Source organism: Pristiophorus japonicus, unplaced genomic scaffold (genome assembly GCF_044704955.1).
Source record: "Pristiophorus japonicus isolate sPriJap1 unplaced genomic scaffold, sPriJap1.hap1 HAP1_SCAFFOLD_214, whole genome shotgun sequence".
Taxonomy (NCBI): domain Eukaryota; kingdom Metazoa; phylum Chordata; class Chondrichthyes; family Pristiophoridae; genus Pristiophorus; species Pristiophorus japonicus.
Window position 1 is genome coordinate 876,300 of NW_027251843.1, and position 18,866 is coordinate 895,165.

The following is an 18,866-nucleotide window of genomic DNA, read 5'->3' on the forward strand; positions in this document are numbered from 1 at the left end:
GCTCTGATGCGACTGATAAAAGTCAAGATGAGGTTGCGGAGAGGTACACAGCTGCTGCTGGACACAATGAACAGGAGGAGGCCATTCAGCCCCTTGAGCCTGTTCCCCCATTCAATCAGATCATTGCTCATCTGTATCTGAACTCCATCTACCCGCCTGGTTCCGCAAGTTCCAAGGCCTATACTCTCTAGAGTTTCGAAGAATGAGAAGGGATCCCATTGAAACATATACAATTCTGACAGGGCTTTACAGGGAGGATGTTTCGTCTGGCTAGGGAGTCTAGAACCAGGGGTCACAGTCTCCAAATAAGAGGTCAGCCATTTAGAACTGAGATGAGGATAAACATCTTCACTCAGAGGGTGGTGATAATGTGTTCTTCTGTCATGTTGCTTGACGGATAAATATTGACCAGGACACCAGGGGGAACTCCCCTGCTCTTCTTCGAAATCGTGCGCTGGGATCTTTTACATTCACCTGAGAGGGCAGACTGGGCCTCGGTTTAACGTCTCATCCAAAAGACGGCCCCTCCAACAGTGCAGCTCTCCCTCAGCACTGCACTGCAGTGTCAGCCTAGATTTTTGTGCTCAAGTCCCTGGAGTGGGACTTGAACCCACAACCTTCTGACTCAGAGGCGAGAGTGCAACACACTGAGCCACGGCTGATACTCAAAATCATATTGTATAAACATCTGCAGTGCATGGTTGGCACACATTCAGCACTGAAATGGTTAACAGTAAGAGTCGGTAAAGACTGAGTGTCCCGTTAAGACGCTGTTCACTGGCAGGAAGCTCGAACTGTTGATGGGTGGATACAGGGGAAACAGGCTCAGCAGTGAGAAAGCTCAGATCACACACAGATCGGGAGAACTTTATCCGGGAACATTGCGACACACTTGTATAAACACACTTCAGCAAGGCTTCATGTTGGGTGACGGTGTAGAAGCTTCTAGATTGTATTTAAAAGCTTGCTGCCCAGCACCGGGGTGAGGTCAAGGGTGAGGCAACAATTAGCCTCAAAATACCGAGGTCAGACAGGGTCACTGCTCCCAATGATCCCGTGACCTCCTGGAAGGTCAGAGTGCGCGGACAATGGGTGAGGGTCAGGATCAGGGCCCTCCCACTTCAATGAAAGAAAGCCTTGAATTTGTATAGCGCCTTTCACCACCTCAGGACATCCCAAGGTGCTTTACAACCAATTGCACATCGGCAGATTTACGAGGATGTTGCCTGGACTGGAAAATTTTAGCCATGAGGAAAGATTGGATAGGCTGGGGGTGTTTTCCGTGGAACAGAGGAGGCTGAGGGGAGACCTTATTGAGGTGTATAAACTTATGAGGGGCTGAAATAGAGTGGATAGGAAGTATCTATTTCCCTTAGCAGAGGGGTCAACAACCAGGGGGCATAGATTTAAAGTAATTGGTCGGAGGTTTCGAGGGTGTGTGAGGGGAAGGGAGCAGGGAGCAAGCTATCTTAGATCTGGTCCTGTGTAATGAGACAGGAATAATAAACGATCTCCAAGTAAAAGATCCTCTCGAAATGAGTGATCATAGTATGGTTGATTTTGTAATACAGATTGAGGGTGAGGAAGTAGTGTCTCAAACGAGCGTACTATGCTTCAACAAAGGGGACTACAGTGGGATGAGGGCAGAGTTGGCTAAAGTAGACTGGAAATACAGACTAAACGGTGGCACAATTGAGGAACAGTGGAGGACTGGACGGAGCTCTTTCATAGTGCTCAACAAAAATATATTCCAGTGAAAAGAAGGGCGGGAAGAGAAGGGATAACCAGCCGTGGATAACCAAGGAATAAAGGAGAGTATCAAATTAAAAACCAATGGGTATAAGATGGCCAAGGTTAGTGGGAAACTAGAAGATTGGGAACATTTTAAACGACAGCAAAGAATGACTAAGAAAGCAATAAAGAAAGGAAAGATAGATTACGAAAGTAAACGTGCGCAAAACATAAAAACAGATAGTAAAAAATTTTACCGATATATAAAACGAAAAGGAGTGACTAAAGTAAATGTTGGTCCCTTAGAAGATGAGAAGGGGGATTTAATAATGGGAAATGTGGAAATGGCTGAGACCTTAAACAATTATTTTGCTTCGGTCTTCACAGTGGAAGACACAAAAACCATGCCAAAATTTGCTGGTCATGGGAATGTGGGAACGGAGGACCTTGAGACAATCACTATCACTAGAGGGGTAGTGCTAGACAGGCTAATGGGACTCAAGGTAGACAAGTCCCCTGGTCCTGATGAAATGCATCCCAGGGTATTAAAAGAGATGCGGAAGTTATAGCAGATGCATTCGTTATACTCTACCAAAATTCTCTGGACTCTGGGGAGGTACCAGCGGATTGGAAAGCAGCTAATGTGACGCCTCTGTTTTAAAAAGGGGGCAGACAAAATGCAGGTAACTATAGGCCGGTTAGTTTAACATCTGTAGTGGGAAAATGCTTGAAGCTATCATTAAGGAAGAAATAGCGGGTCATCTACATAGGAATAGTGCAATCAAGCAGACGCAACATGGATTCATGAAGGGGAAATCATGTTTAACTAATTTACTGGAATTCTTTGAGGATATAACGAGCATGGTGGATAGAGGTGTACCGATGGATGTGGTGTATTTAGATTTCCAAAAGGCATTCAATAAGGTGCCACACAAAAGGTTACTGCAGAAGATAAAGGTACGCGGGGTCAGAGGAAATGTATTAGCATGAATAGAGAATTGGCTGGCTAACAGAAAGCAGAGATTCGGGATAAATGGATTCTTTTTGGGTTGGAATCAGTGGTTAGTGGTGTGCCACAGGGATCGGTGCTGGGACCACAACTGTTTACAATGTACATAGATGACCTGGAAGAGGGGACAGAGTGTAACGTAACAAAATTTGCAGATGACACAAAGATTAGTGGGAAAGCGGGTTGTGTAGAGGACACAGAGAGGCTGCAAAGAGATTTAGATAGATTAAGCGAATGGGCTAAGGTTTGGCAGATGGAATACAATGTCAGAAAATATGATGTCATCACCTTGGAAAAAAAAAACACTAAAAGGAAATATTATTTGAATGGGGAGAAATTACAACATGCTGCGGTGCAGAGGGACCTGGGGGTCCTTGTACATGAATCCCAAAAAGTTAGTTTGCAGGTGCAGCAGGTAATCAGGAAGGCGAATGGAATGTTGGCCTTCATTGCGAGAGGGATGGAGTACAAAAGCAGGGAGGTCCTGCTGCAAATGTACAGGGTATTGGTGAGGCCGCATCTGGAGTACTGCGTGCAGTTTTGGTCACCTTATTTAAGGAAGTATAGAAACATAGAAACATAGAAAATAGGTGCAGGAGCAGGCCATTCAGCCCTTCTAGCCTGCACCGCCATTCAATGAGTTCATGGCTGAACATGAAACTTCAGTACCCCCTTCCTGTTTTCTCGCCATAACCCTTGATCCCCCGAGTAGTAAGGACTTGATCTAACTCCCTTTTGAATATATTTAATGAATTGGCCTCAACTACTTTCTGTGGTAGAGAATTCCACAGGTTCACCACTCTCTAGGTGAAAAAGTTTCTCCTCATCTTGGTCCTAAATGGCTTACCCCTTATCCTCAGACTGTGACCCCTGGTTCTGGACTTCCCCAACATTGGGAACATTCTTCCTGCATCTAACCTGTCTAAACCCGTCAGAATTTTAAACGTTTCCATGAGGTCCCCTCTCATTCTTCTGAACTCCAGTGAATACAAGCCCAGTTGATCTAGTCTTTCTTGATAGGTCAGTCCCACCATCCCAGGAATCAGTCTGGTGAATCTTCGCTGCACTCCCTCAATAGCAAGAATGTCCTTCCTCAAGTTAGGAGACCGAAACTGTACACAATACTCCAGGTGTGGCCTCACCAAGGCCCTGTACAACTGTAGCAACACCTCCCTGCCCCTGTACTCAAATCCCCTCGCTATGAAGGCCAACATGCCATTTGCTTTCTGAACCGCCTGCTGTACCTACATGCCAACCTTCAATGACTGATGTACCATGACACCCAGGTCTCGTTGCACCTTCCCTTTTCCTAATATGTCACCGTTCAGATAATAGTCTGTCTCTCTGTTTTTACCACCAAAGTGGATAACCTCACATTTATCCACATTATACTTCATCTGCCATGCATTTGCCCACTCACCTAACCTATCCAAGTCACTCCGCAGCCTAATAGCATCCTCCTCGCAGCTCACACTGCCACCCAACTTAGTGTCATCCGCAAATTTGGAGATACTGCATTTAATCCCCTCGTCTAAATCATTAATGTACAATGTAAACAGCTGGGGCCCCAGCACAGAACCTTGCGGCACCCCACTAGTCACTGCCTGCCATTCTGAAAAGTACCTGTTTACTCCTACTCTTTGCTTCCTGTCTGACAACCAGTTCTCAATCCACGTCAGCACACTACGCCCAATCCCATGTGCTTTAACTTTGCACATTAATCTCTTGTGTGGGACCTTGTCGAAAGCCTTCTGAAAGTCCAAATATACCACATCAACTGGTTCTCCTTTGTCCACTTTACTGGAAACATCCTCAAAAAATTCCAGAAGATTTGTCAAGCATGATTACCCTTTCACAAATCCATGCTGACTTGGACCTATCATGTCACCATTTTCCAAATGCGCTGCTATGACATCCTTAATAATTGATTCCATCATTTTACCCACGACTGAGGTCAGGCTGACCGGTCTATAATTCCCTGTTTTCTCTCTCCCTCCTTTTTTAAAAAGTATATACTAGCTTTGGAGGGGGTACAGAGACGATTCACTCAGCTGATTCCAGAGATGAGGGGGTTACCTTATGATGATAGACTGAGTAGACTGGGTCTTTACTCGTTGGAGTTCAGAAGGATGAGGGGTGATATTGTAGAAACATTTAAAATAATGAAAGGGATAGACAAGATAGAGGCAGAGAGGTTGTTTCCACTGGTCGGGGAGACGAGAACTAGGGGGCACAGCCTCAAAATATGGGGGAGCCAATTTAAAACCAAGTTGAGAAGGAATTTCTTCTCCCAGAGGGTTGTGAATCTGTGGAATTCTCTGCCCAAGGAAACAGTTGAGGCGAGCTCATTGAATGTATTCAAATCACAGATAGATAGATTTTTAACCAATAAGGCAATTAAGGGTTCTGGGAAGCGGACGGGTAAGTGGAGCTGAGTCTACGGCCAGATCAGCCATGATCTTGTTGAATGGTGGAGCAGGCTCGAGGGGCTAGATGGCCTACTCCTGTTCCTAATTCTTATGTTGTTATGTTCCAATGAAATGCCTTGACCCAGAGGATGGTGGGGGTGGTTTAAGAAGTACTTGGATAGACACTTGAAGTGCCGTAACCTACAGGGCTACGGACCTAGAACTGGAAAGTGGGATTAGGCTGGATAGCTCTTTGACGGCCAGCGCGGACAAGATGGGCCGAATGGAGTCAGCCAGTGGCTCGGTTGGTAGCACCCTAGTCTCTGAGTCAGAATTTGAGGGTTCAAATCCCACTGCGGTGTCCTGGCCAATATTTATTCCTCAATCAACATGACAAAAACAGGTTATTTGGTCATCATCACATTGCAGTTTGTGGGAGCTTGCTGTGCACAAATTGGCTCCTGCATATCCGACATTACGACAGTGAGTACACTTCAAAAATTACTTCATTGGCTGTAAAGCATTTTGGGATGTCTGGCGGTTGTGAAAGTCGCTATATAAATGCTAGTCTTTCTTCCTTTTCTCAGAGACGAGCGTGCTAGTGACTGAGCCACGGCTGAAACCTCATGGTCGATTAGCCTGACACGCTCAGTATCTGGGCTCACACTGGGACAGTGAGCCCACTTGGGAGCTCAGTCTCTCGGCTCACACTGGGACAGTGAGCCCACTTGGGGAGGGGAGCTGTGCCCCAGCCAGAGGTAGTGCCTTCAGTAGTGAGATGGGGAAAAGATGACGGGCAGCCTGTGGTGTAGAGGGGAGACATTTCACCGGCCGAGGGCAGGTGCTGAGCCCGTTTACCTGTAAGAATGTGGTAAGTGGATGGGGAAAGTGGGTCGGGCACTGAGGTAACGTCCTGTGTTGCTGGTGGAACTCCTGCTGTCTGCTCCGTCACGTGTGACAAACACGCTGACACATCAGACGGACATCTGGGATAGGGGATTGTCCTTTGGAGAGATTGAGTAGACTAGACCTATACTCTCTAGTGTTTCGAAGAATGAGAGGGGATCTCATTGAAACATACAGAATTCTGACAGGGCTTGACAGGGTAGATGCAGGGAGGATGTTTCCTCTGGCTGGGGAGTCTAGAACCAGGGGTCACAGTCTCAGAATAAGGGGTCCTCCATTTAGGACTGAGATGAGGAGAAACCTCTTCACTCAGAAAATGTAGTGAATCGTTGGAATTCCTTACCCCGGAGGGCTGTGGAGGCTCAGTCGTTGAGTATATTTAAGACGGAGATCGATAGATTTTTGGATATTAAGGGAATCGAGGGATATGGGGACAGTGCAGGAAAGTGGAGTTGTGATAAATGATCAGCCATGATCTCATTGAATGGTGGAGCAGGCTCGAGGGGCTGAATGGGCTACTCCAGTTTGGGAGGGACGGGGGGATGGGGGGGGGAGGAGGGGCATGTGAGGTAGGGGGGCACGGAGGTGGGGAGGGAGTGCAGGGTGATGGATGGGAGGGTTGGGATTGGGTGGAGGGAGAAGGAGGGATGGAGTGTGAGGAGGGCAGGAGTGAGGGAGGGGAGGGAGCGAGGCTTGGGAGCAGCTCGGGGGGGCGGGGGAAAGGGGAGGGTAGAGACCGTCATCAGCTTCCGGTTAAGCAATACCTCGATTTTTTAAATTCTCATCAATGTTTTCAAATCCCTCCATGGCCTCGCCCCTCCCTATCTCTGTAATCTCCTCCAGCCCCACAACCCCCCGAGATGTCTGTGCTCCTCCAATTCTTCCCTCCTGAGCATCCCTGATTATAATCGCTCAACCATTGGTGGCCGTGCCTTCTGTTGCCGAGACCCCAAGCTCTGGAACTCTCTCCCTAAACCTCTCCGCCTCTCTACCTCTCTTTCCTCCTTCAAGACGATCCTTAAAACATACCTCTTTGGCCACCTACACTAATTTCTTATGTGACTCGGTGTCAAATTTTGTATCTCATATTACTCCTGGGAAGTGCCTTGGGACGTTTCACTACGTTAAAGGTGCTATATAAATACAGGTTGTTGTTGTTGAATTGAGGCAAAATCTGGTATTCTGGATGTCGCCGCTCCTTTTAACGCCCTCTCCAAAGCACGCACAGCAAATGTAACGTCCCTATTTAAAAAAGGAGGCAGACAGAAAGCAGGAAACTATAGACCAGTTAGCCTAACATCTGTCGTTGGGAAAATGCTGGAGTCCATTATTAAGGAAGCAGTAGCTGGACATTTGGAAAAGCGTAGTTCAATCAAGCAGAGTCAGCATGGTTTTATGAAAGGGAAATCATGTTTGACAAATTTGCTGGAACTCTTTGAGGATGTAACGAGCAGGGTGGATAAAGGGGAACCAGTGGATGTGGTGTATTTGGATTTCCAGAAGGCATTCGATAAGGTGCCACATAAAAGACACAAGATAAAAGTTCACGGGGTTGGGGATAATATATTAGCATGGATAGAAGATTGGCTAACTAACAGAAAACAGAGAATCAGGATAAATGGGTCATTTTCCCTTTGGCAAACAATAACTAGTGAGGTGCCACAGGGATCGGTGCTGGGGCCTCAATTATTTCCAATCTCTATTAATGACGAAGGAACTGAGTGTAAAGTAGCAAAATTTGCTGGGAGGACAGACGCACCAACATTAGTGTCCTCGACCAGGCCAACATCCCCAGCATTGAAGCACTGACCATGCTTGATCAGCTCCATGGGCAGGCCACATTGTCCACATGCCAGATACAAGACACCCAAACATAGAAACATAGAAACTAGGTGCAGGAGTAGGCCATTCGGCCCTTCGAGCCTGCACCGTCATTCAATGAGTTCATGGCTGAACATGAAACTTCAGTACCCCCTTCCTGTTTTCTCGCCATAACCCTTGATCCCCCGAGTAGTAAGGACTTGATCTAACTCCCTTTTGAATATATTTAATGAATTGGCCTCAACTACTTTCTGTGGTAGAGAATTCCACAGGTTCACCACTCTCTAGGTGAAAAAGTTTCTCCTCATCTTGGTCCTAAATGGCTTACCCCTTATCCTCAGACTGTGACCCCTGGTTCTGGACTTCCCCAACATTGGGAACATTCTTCCTGCATCTAACCTGTCTAAACCCGTCAGAATTTTAAACGTTTCCATGAGGTCCCCTCTCATTCTTCTGAACTCCAGTGAATACAAGCCCAGTTGATCTAGTCTTTCTTGATAGGTCAGTCCCACCATCCCAGGAATCAGTCTGGTGAATCTTCGCTGCACTCCCTCAATAGCAAGAATGTCCTTCCTCAAGTTAGGAGACCGAAACTGTACACAATACTCCAGGTGTGGCCTCACCAAGGCCCTGTACAACTGTAGCAACACCTCCCTGCCCCTGTACTCAAATCCCCTCGCTATGAAGGCCAACATGCCATTTGCTTTCTGAACCGCCTGCTGTACCTGCATGCCAACCTTCAATGACTGATGTACCATGACACCCAGGTCTCGTTGCACCTTCCCTTTTCCTAATATGTCACCGTTCAGATAATAGTCTGTCTCTCTGTTTTTACCACCAAAGTGGATAACCTCACATTTATCCACATTATACTTCATCTGCCATGCATTTGCCCACTCACCTAACCTATCCAAGTCACTCCGCAGCCTAATAGCATCCTCCTCGCAGCTCACACTGCCACCCAACTTAGTGTCATCCGCAAATTTGGAGATACTGCATTTAATCCCCTCGTCTAAATCATTAATGTACAATGTAAACAGCTGGGGCCCCAGCACAGAACCTTGCGGCACCCCACTAGTCACTGCCTGCCATTCTGAAAAGTACCTGTTTACTCCTACTCTTTGCTTCCTGTCTGACAACCAGTTCTCAATCCACGTCAGCACACTACGCCCAATCCCATGTGCTTTAACTTTGCACATTAATCTCTTGTGTGGGACCTTGTCGAAAGCCTTCTGAAAGTCCAAATATACCACATCAACTGGTTCTCCTTTGTCCACTTTACTGGAAACATCCTCAAAAAATTCCAGAAGATTTGTCAAGCATGATTACCCTTTCACAAATCCATGCTGACTTGGACCTATCATGTCACCATTTTCCAAATGCGCTGCTATGACATCCTTAATAATTGATTCCATCATTTTACCCACGACTGAGGTCAGGCTGACCGGTCTATAATTCCCTGTTTTCTCTCTCCCTCCTTTTTTAAAAAGTATATACTAGCTTTGGAGGGGGTACAGAGACGATTCACTCAGCTGATTCCAGAGATGAGGGGGTTACCTTATGATGATAGACTGAGTAGACTGGGTCTTTACTCGTTGGAGTTCAGAAGGATGAGGGGTGATATTGTAGAAACATTTAAAATAATGAAAGGGATAGACAAGATAGAGGCAGAGAGGTTGTTTCCACTGGTCGGGGAGACGAGAACTAGGGGGCACAGCCTCAAAATATGGGGGAGCCAATTTAAAACCAAGTTGAGAAGGAATTTCTTCTCCCAGAGGGTTGTGAATCTGTGGAATTCTCTGCCCAAGGAAACAGTTGAGGCGAGCTCATTGAATGTATTCAAATCACAGATAGATAGATTTTTAACCAATAAGGCAATTAAGGGTTCTGGGAAGCGGACGGGTAAGTGGAGCTGAGTCTACGGCCAGATCAGCCATGATCTTGTTGAATGGTGGAGCAGGCTCGAGGGGCTAGATGGCCTACTCCTGTTCCTAATTCTTATGTTGTTATGTTCCAATGAAATGCCTTGACCCAGAGGATGGTGGGGGTGGTTTAAGAAGTACTTGGATAGACACTTGAAGTGCCGTAACCTACAGGGCTACGGACCTAGAACTGGAAAGTGGGATTAGGCTGGATAGCTCTTTGACGGCCAGCGCGGACAAGATGGGCCGAATGGAGTCAGCCAGTGGCTCGGTTGGTAGCACCCTAGTCTCTGAGTCAGAATTTGAGGGTTCAAATCCCACTGCGGTGTCCTGGCCAATATTTATTCCTCAATCAACATGACAAAAACAGGTTATTTGGTCATCATCACATTGCAGTTTGTGGGAGCTTGCTGTGCACAAATTGGCTCCTGCATATCCGACATTACGACAGTGAGTACACTTCAAAAATTACTTCATTGGCTGTAAAGCATTTTGGGATGTCTGGCGGTTGTGAAAGTCGCTATATAAATGCTAGTCTTTCTTCCTTTTCTCAGAGACGAGCGTGCTAGTGACTGAGCCACGGCTGAAACCTCATGGTCGATTAGCCTGACACGCTCAGTATCTGGGCTCACACTGGGACAGTGAGCCCACTTGGGAGCTCAGTCTCTCGGCTCACACTGGGACAGTGAGCCCACTTGGGGAGGGGAGCTGTGCCCCAGCCAGAGGTAGTGCCTTCAGTAGTGAGATGGGGAAAAGATGACGGGCAGCCTGTGGTGTAGAGGGGAGACATTTCACCGGCCGAGGGCAGGTGCTGAGCCCGTTTACCTGTAAGAATGTGGTAAGTGGATGGGGAAAGTGGGTCGGGCACTGAGGTAACGTCCTGTGTTGCTGGTGGAACTCCTGCTGTCTGCTCCGTCACGTGTGACAAACACGCTGACACATCAGACGGACATCTGGGATAGGGGATTGTCCTTTGGAGAGATTGAGTAGACTAGACCTATACTCTCTAGTGTTTCGAAGAATGAGAGGGGATCTCATTGAAACATACAGAATTCTGACAGGGCTTGACAGGGTAGATGCAGGGAGGATGTTTCCTCTGGCTGGGGAGTCTAGAACCAGGGGTCACAGTCTCAGAATAAGGGGTCCTCCATTTAGGACTGAGATGAGGAGAAACCTCTTCACTCAGAAAATGTAGTGAATCGTTGGAATTCCTTACCCCGGAGGGCTGTGGAGGCTCAGTCGTTGAGTATATTTAAGACGGAGATCGATAGATTTTTGGATATTAAGGGAATCGAGGGATATGGGGACAGTGCAGGAAAGTGGAGTTGTGATAAATGATCAGCCATGATCTCATTGAATGGTGGAGCAGGCTCGAGGGGCTGAATGGGCTACTCCAGTTTGGGAGGGACGGGGGGATGGGGGGGGGAGGAGGGGCATGTGAGGTAGGGGGGCACGGAGGTGGGGAGGGAGTGCAGGGTGATGGATGGGAGGGTTGGGATTGGGTGGAGGGAGAAGGAGGGATGGAGTGTGAGGAGGGCAGGAGTGAGGGAGGGGAGGGAGCGAGGCTTGGGAGCAGCTCGGGGGGGCGGGGGAAAGGGGAGGGTAGAGACCGTCATCAGCTTCCGGTTAAGCAATACCTCGATTTTTTAAATTCTCATCAATGTTTTCAAATCCCTCCATGGCCTCGCCCCTCCCTATCTCTGTAATCTCCTCCAGCCCCACAACCCCCCGAGATGTCTGTGCTCCTCCAATTCTTCCCTCCTGAGCATCCCTGATTATAATCGCTCAACCATTGGTGGCCGTGCCTTCTGTTGCCGAGACCCCAAGCTCTGGAACTCTCTCCCTAAACCTCTCCGCCTCTCTACCTCTCTTTCCTCCTTCAAGACGATCCTTAAAACATACCTCTTTGGCCACCTACACTAATTTCTTATGTGACTCGGTGTCAAATTTTGTATCTCATATTACTCCTGGGAAGTGCCTTGGGACGTTTCACTACGTTAAAGGTGCTATATAAATACAGGTTGTTGTTGTTGAATTGAGGCAAAATCTGGTATTCTGGATGTCGCCGCTCCTTTTAACGCCCTCTCCAAAGCACGCACAGCAAATGTAACGTCCCTATTTAAAAAAGGAGGCAGACAGAAAGCAGGAAACTATAGACCAGTTAGCCTAACATCTGTCGTTGGGAAAATGCTGGAGTCCATTATTAAGGAAGCAGTAGCTGGACATTTGGAAAAGCGTAGTTCAATCAAGCAGAGTCAGCATGGTTTTATGAAAGGGAAATCATGTTTGACAAATTTGCTGGAACTCTTTGAGGATGTAACGAGCAGGGTGGATAAAGGGGAACCAGTGGATGTGGTGTATTTGGATTTCCAGAAGGCATTCGATAAGGTGCCACATAAAAGACACAAGATAAAAGTTCACGGGGTTGGGGATAATATATTAGCATGGATAGAAGATTGGCTAACTAACAGAAAACAGAGAATCAGGATAAATGGGTCATTTTCCCTTTGGCAAACAATAACTAGTGAGGTGCCACAGGGATCGGTGCTGGGGCCTCAATTATTTCCAATCTCTATTAATGACGAAGGAACTGAGTGTAAAGTAGCAAAATTTGCTGGGAGGACAGACGCACCAACATTAGTGTCCTCGACCAGGCCAACATCCCCAGCATTGAAGCACTGACCATGCTTGATCAGCTCCATGGGCAGGCCACATTGTCCACATGCCAGATACAAGACACCCAAACATAGAAACATAGAAACTAGGTGCAGGAGTAGGCCATTCGGCCCTTCGAGCCTGCACCGTCATTCAATGAGTTCATGGCTGAACATGAAACTTCAGTACCCCCTTCCTGTTTTCTCGCCATAACCCTTGATCCCCCGAGTAGTAAGGACTTGATCTAACTCCCTTTTGAATATATTTAATGAATTGGCCTCAACTACTTTCTGTGGTAGAGAATTCCACAGGTTCACCACTCTCTAGGTGAAAAAGTTTCTCCTCATCTTGGTCCTAAATGGCTTACCCCTTATCCTCAGACTGTGACCCCTGGTTCTGGACTTCCCCAACATTGGGAACATTCTTCCTGCATCTAACCTGTCTAAACCCGTCAGAATTTTAAACGTTTCCATGAGGTCCCCTCTCATTCTTCTGAACTCCAGTGAATACAAGCCCAGTTGATCTAGTCTTTCTTGATAGGTCAGTCCCACCATCCCAGGAATCAGTCTGGTGAATCTTCGCTGCACTCCCTCAATAGCAAGAATGTCCTTCCTCAAGTTAGGAGACCGAAACTGTACACAATACTCCAGGTGTGGCCTCACCAAGGCCCTGTACAACTGTAGCAACACCTCCCTGCCCCTGTACTCAAATCCCCTCGCTATGAAGGCCAACATGCCATTTGCTTTCTGAACCGCCTGCTGTACCTGCATGCCAACCTTCAATGACTGATGTACCATGACACCCAGGTCTCGTTGCACCTTCCCTTTTCCTAATATGTCACCGTTCAGATAATAGTCTGTCTCTCTGTTTTTACCACCAAAGTGGATAACCTCACATTTATCCACATTATACTTCATCTGCCATGCATTTGCCCACTCACCTAACCTATCCAAGTCACTCCGCAGCCTAATAGCATCCTCCTCGCAGCTCACACTGCCACCCAACTTAGTGTCATCCGCAAATTTGGAGATACTGCATTTAATCCCCTCGTCTAAATCATTAATGTACAATGTAAACAGCTGGGGCCCCAGCACAGAACCTTGCGGCACCCCACTAGTCACTGCCTGCCATTCTGAAAAGTACCTGTTTACTCCTACTCTTTGCTTCCTGTCTGACAACCAGTTCTCAATCCACGTCAGCACACTACGCCCAATCCCATGTGCTTTAACTTTGCACATTAATCTCTTGTGTGGGACCTTGTCGAAAGCCTTCTGAAAGTCCAAATATACCACATCAACTGGTTCTCCTTTGTCCACTTTACTGGAAACATCCTCAAAAAATTCCAGAAGATTTGTCAAGCATGATTACCCTTTCACAAATCCATGCTGACTTGGACCTATCATGTCACCATTTTCCAAATGCGCTGCTATGACATCCTTAATAATTGATTCCATCATTTTACCCACGACTGAGGTCAGGCTGACCGGTCTATAATTCCCTGTTTTCTCTCTCCCTCCTTTTTTAAAAAGTATATACTAGCTTTGGAGGGGGTACAGAGACGATTCACTCAGCTGATTCCAGAGATGAGGGGGTTACCTTATGATGATAGACTGAGTAGACTGGGTCTTTACTCGTTGGAGTTCAGAAGGATGAGGGGTGATATTGTAGAAACATTTAAAATAATGAAAGGGATAGACAAGATAGAGGCAGAGAGGTTGTTTCCACTGGTCGGGGAGACGAGAACTAGGGGGCACAGCCTCAAAATATGGGGGAGCCAATTTAAAACCAAGTTGAGAAGGAATTTCTTCTCCCAGAGGGTTGTGAATCTGTGGAATTCTCTGCCCAAGGAAACAGTTGAGGCGAGCTCATTGAATGTATTCAAATCACAGATAGATAGATTTTTAACCAATAAGGCAATTAAGGGTTCTGGGAAGCGGACGGGTAAGTGGAGCTGAGTCTACGGCCAGATCAGCCATGATCTTGTTGAATGGTGGAGCAGGCTCGAGGGGCTAGATGGCCTACTCCTGTTCCTAATTCTTATGTTGTTATGTTCCAATGAAATGCCTTGACCCAGAGGATGGTGGGGGTGGTTTAAGAAGTACTTGGATAGACACTTGAAGTGCCGTAACCTACAGGGCTACGGACCTAGAACTGGAAAGTGGGATTAGGCTGGATAGCTCTTTGACGGCCAGCGCGGACAAGATGGGCCGAATGGAGTCAGCCAGTGGCTCGGTTGGTAGCACCCTAGTCTCTGAGTCAGAATTTGAGGGTTCAAATCCCACTGCGGTGTCCTGGCCAATATTTATTCCTCAATCAACATGACAAAAACAGGTTATTTGGTCATCATCACATTGCAGTTTGTGGGAGCTTGCTGTGCACAAATTGGCTCCTGCATATCCGACATTACGACAGTGAGTACACTTCAAAAATTACTTCATTGGCTGTAAAGCATTTTGGGATGTCTGGCGGTTGTGAAAGTCGCTATATAAATGCTAGTCTTTCTTCCTTTTCTCAGAGACGAGCGTGCTAGTGACTGAGCCACGGCTGAAACCTCATGGTCGATTAGCCTGACACGCTCAGTATCTGGGCTCACACTGGGACAGTGAGCCCACTTGGGAGCTCAGTCTCTCGGCTCACACTGGGACAGTGAGCCCACTTGGGGAGGGGAGCTGTGCCCCAGCCAGAGGTAGTGCCTTCAGTAGTGAGATGGGGAAAAGATGACGGGCAGCCTGTGGTGTAGAGGGGAGACATTTCACCGGCCGAGGGCAGGTGCTGAGCCCGTTTACCTGTAAGAATGTGGTAAGTGGATGGGGAAAGTGGGTCGGGCACTGAGGTAACGTCCTGTGTTGCTGGTGGAACTCCTGCTGTCTGCTCCGTCACGTGTGACAAACACGCTGACACATCAGACGGACATCTGGGATAGGGGATTGTCCTTTGGAGAGATTGAGTAGACTAGACCTATACTCTCTAGTGTTTCGAAGAATGAGAGGGGATCTCATTGAAACATACAGAATTCTGACAGGGCTTGACAGGGTAGATGCAGGGAGGATGTTTCCTCTGGCTGGGGAGTCTAGAACCAGGGGTCACAGTCTCAGAATAAGGGGTCCTCCATTTAGGACTGAGATGAGGAGAAACCTCTTCACTCAGAAAATGTAGTGAATCGTTGGAATTCCTTACCCCGGAGGGCTGTGGAGGCTCAGTCGTTGAGTATATTTAAGACGGAGATCGATAGATTTTTGGATATTAAGGGAATCGAGGGATATGGGGACAGTGCAGGAAAGTGGAGTTGTGATAAATGATCAGCCATGATCTCATTGAATGGTGGAGCAGGCTCGAGGGGCTGAATGGGCTACTCCAGTTTGGGAGGGACGGGGGGATGGGGGGGGGAGGAGGGGCATGTGAGGTAGGGGGGCACGGAGGTGGGGAGGGAGTGCAGGGTGATGGATGGGAGGGTTGGGATTGGGTGGAGGGAGAAGGAGGGATGGAGTGTGAGGAGGGCAGGAGTGAGGGAGGGGAGGGAGCGAGGCTTGGGAGCAGCTCGGGGGGGCGGGGGAAAGGGGAGGGTAGAGACCGTCATCAGCTTCCGGTTAAGCAATACCTCGATTTTTTAAATTCTCATCAATGTTTTCAAATCCCTCCATGGCCTCGCCCCTCCCTATCTCTGTAATCTCCTCCAGCCCCACAACCCCCCGAGATGTCTGTGCTCCTCCAATTCTTCCCTCCTGAGCATCCCTGATTATAATCGCTCAACCATTGGTGGCCGTGCCTTCTGTTGCCGAGACCCCAAGCTCTGGAACTCTCTCCCTAAACCTCTCCGCCTCTCTACCTCTCTTTCCTCCTTCAAGACGATCCTTAAAACATACCTCTTTGGCCACCTACACTAATTTCTTATGTGACTCGGTGTCAAATTTTGTATCTCATATTACTCCTGGGAAGTGCCTTGGGACGTTTCACTACGTTAAAGGTGCTATATAAATACAGGTTGTTGTTGTTGAATTGAGGCAAAATCTGGTATTCTGGATGTCGCCGCTCCTTTTAACGCCCTCTCCAAAGCACGCACAGCAAATGTAACGTCCCTATTTAAAAAAGGAGGCAGACAGAAAGCAGGAAACTATAGACCAGTTAGCCTAACATCTGTCGTTGGGAAAATGCTGGAGTCCATTATTAAGGAAGCAGTAGCAGGACATTTGGAAAAGCGTAGTTCAATCAAGCAGAGTCAGCATGGTTTTATGAAAGGGAAATCATGTTTGACAAATTTGCTGGAACTCTTTGAGGATGTAACGAGCAGGGTGGATAAAGGGGAACCAGTGGATGTGGTGTATTTGGATTTCCAGAAGGCATTCGATAAGGTGCCACATAAAAGACACAAGATAAAAGTTCACGGGGTTGGGGGTAATATATTAGCATGGATAGAAGATTGGCTAACTAACAGAAAACAGAGAATCAGGATAAATGGGTCATTTTCCCTTTGGCAAACAATAACTAGTGAGGTGCCACAGGGATCGGTGCTGGGGCCTCAATTATTTCCAATCTCTATTAATGACGAAGGAACTGAGTGTAAAGTAGCAAAATTTGCTGGGAGGACAGACGCACCAACATTAGTGTCCTCGACCAGGCCAACATCCCCAGCATTGAAGCACTGACCACGCTTGATCAGCTCCATGGGCAGGCCACATTGTCCACATGCCAGATACAAGACACCCAAACATAGAAACATAGAAACTAGGTGCAGGAGTAGGCCATTCGGCCCTTCGAGCCTGCACCGTCATTCAATGAGTTCATGGCTGAACATGCAACTTCAGTACCCCATTCCTGCTTTCTCGCCATACCCCTTGATCCCCCTAGTAGTAAGGACTACATCTAACTCCTTATTGAATACTCGCTCTACTCGGAACTCTTTCACGGCAAACGAGCCAAAGGTGGGCAGAGGAACGTTACAAAGACACCCTCAAAGCCTCCCTGATGAAGTGCAAAATCCCCACTGACACCTGGGAGACCCTGGCCAAAGACTTCCCGAAGTGGAGGAAATGTATCTGGGATGGTGCTGAGCACTTCGCATCTCATCGCCGTGGTGCATGCAGAAATCAAGTGCAGGCAGCAGAAGGAACATGCAGCAAACCTGTCCCACCCACCCTTACCCTCAATGATTGTCTGTCCCACCTGTGGCAGGGACTGTGGTTCTCGTATTGGACTGTTCAGTCACCTAACGACTCATTTTAAGATTGGAAGCAAGTCTTCCCCGATTCCGAGGGACTGCCTATGATGGTGGCTGGGAAAACACATTGTGAGGAGGACACTAAAAATCAGCAAAGGGATATAGACAGGCTCAGTGAGTGGGCAAAACTTTGGCAGATGGAGTATAATGTGGGAAAATGTGAGGTTATCCATTTGGCAGAAAGAATAGGAAAGCAATTTATTTTTTAAAAGGAGAAAACTTGCAAACTGCTGCAGCACAGAGGGACCTGGGGGACCTGGTGCATGAAACACAAAAAGTTAGTATGCAGGTACAGCAAGTGATCAGGAAAGCCAATGGAATGTTGCCCTTTATTGTAAGGGGGATGGAGTATAAAAGCAGAGAAGTCCTGCTACATCTGTACAGGGTATTGGTGAGACTCCCTGAGAACACCCCCCCAATCGCCCTGGTCCCCACCATTCCACACAAGGTCAGCCCCTGATCATCCGACCAGGTCACCCCTCCACTCCCCTCCTCCCCCACAGTCCCTTAAAGACCGCATTACCGCGGAGCACTCCTCAGGCCGACATAACAGTGCTGGGTAACAGTCACACACACACACACACACACCTACAGGCGGTGCTAGGTAAGCCACACTAACATTCAGGGACATGTACACGGTGATACACTGACTGCTCCTCTCCCGAAGCTGAGGCCTCACTCGGTACAGTTTTGTGCTGCTGCAATGAGCCACACGTTAAGGAGAGAGAATGCAACGTTGTGACCTTGGCCTCCTGCCCCCAGATTGCTCCCAGCAGTCAGCACAGAGTGCACAGTGCGATCCCACTATCGGGGCTGCCCCAACACCCCCAGTGTGCAGAGTGAGAGCCAATGCTCAGACTGGGAGGGTTTAATCCCAGCAGCTTTTACTGTCTCTGTGTTTAATCTTGTGCACTCCAGGGGTTCGAGGTCAAATTGATCATTTTAAAATGATTGATAATTGGCTTTAAAACAAATCTCCTGCTGACGTGCCATTGATTGACAGCCCACCCAGCCAATCAGGACAGACACTTACTGAAATGCAGCCAATCCAGCTGAGGGGGAGGAGGGGCATTTCCAAAGCACTCGCCAGACACAGACTGAATATTCTTCACGTTTATTGCCTTTCACAGATTCACATTTAGAGAAACAAGACTTGAATAAACAGCCCAGCGAGAGCGAGCTGGAGACATTCACAGGGA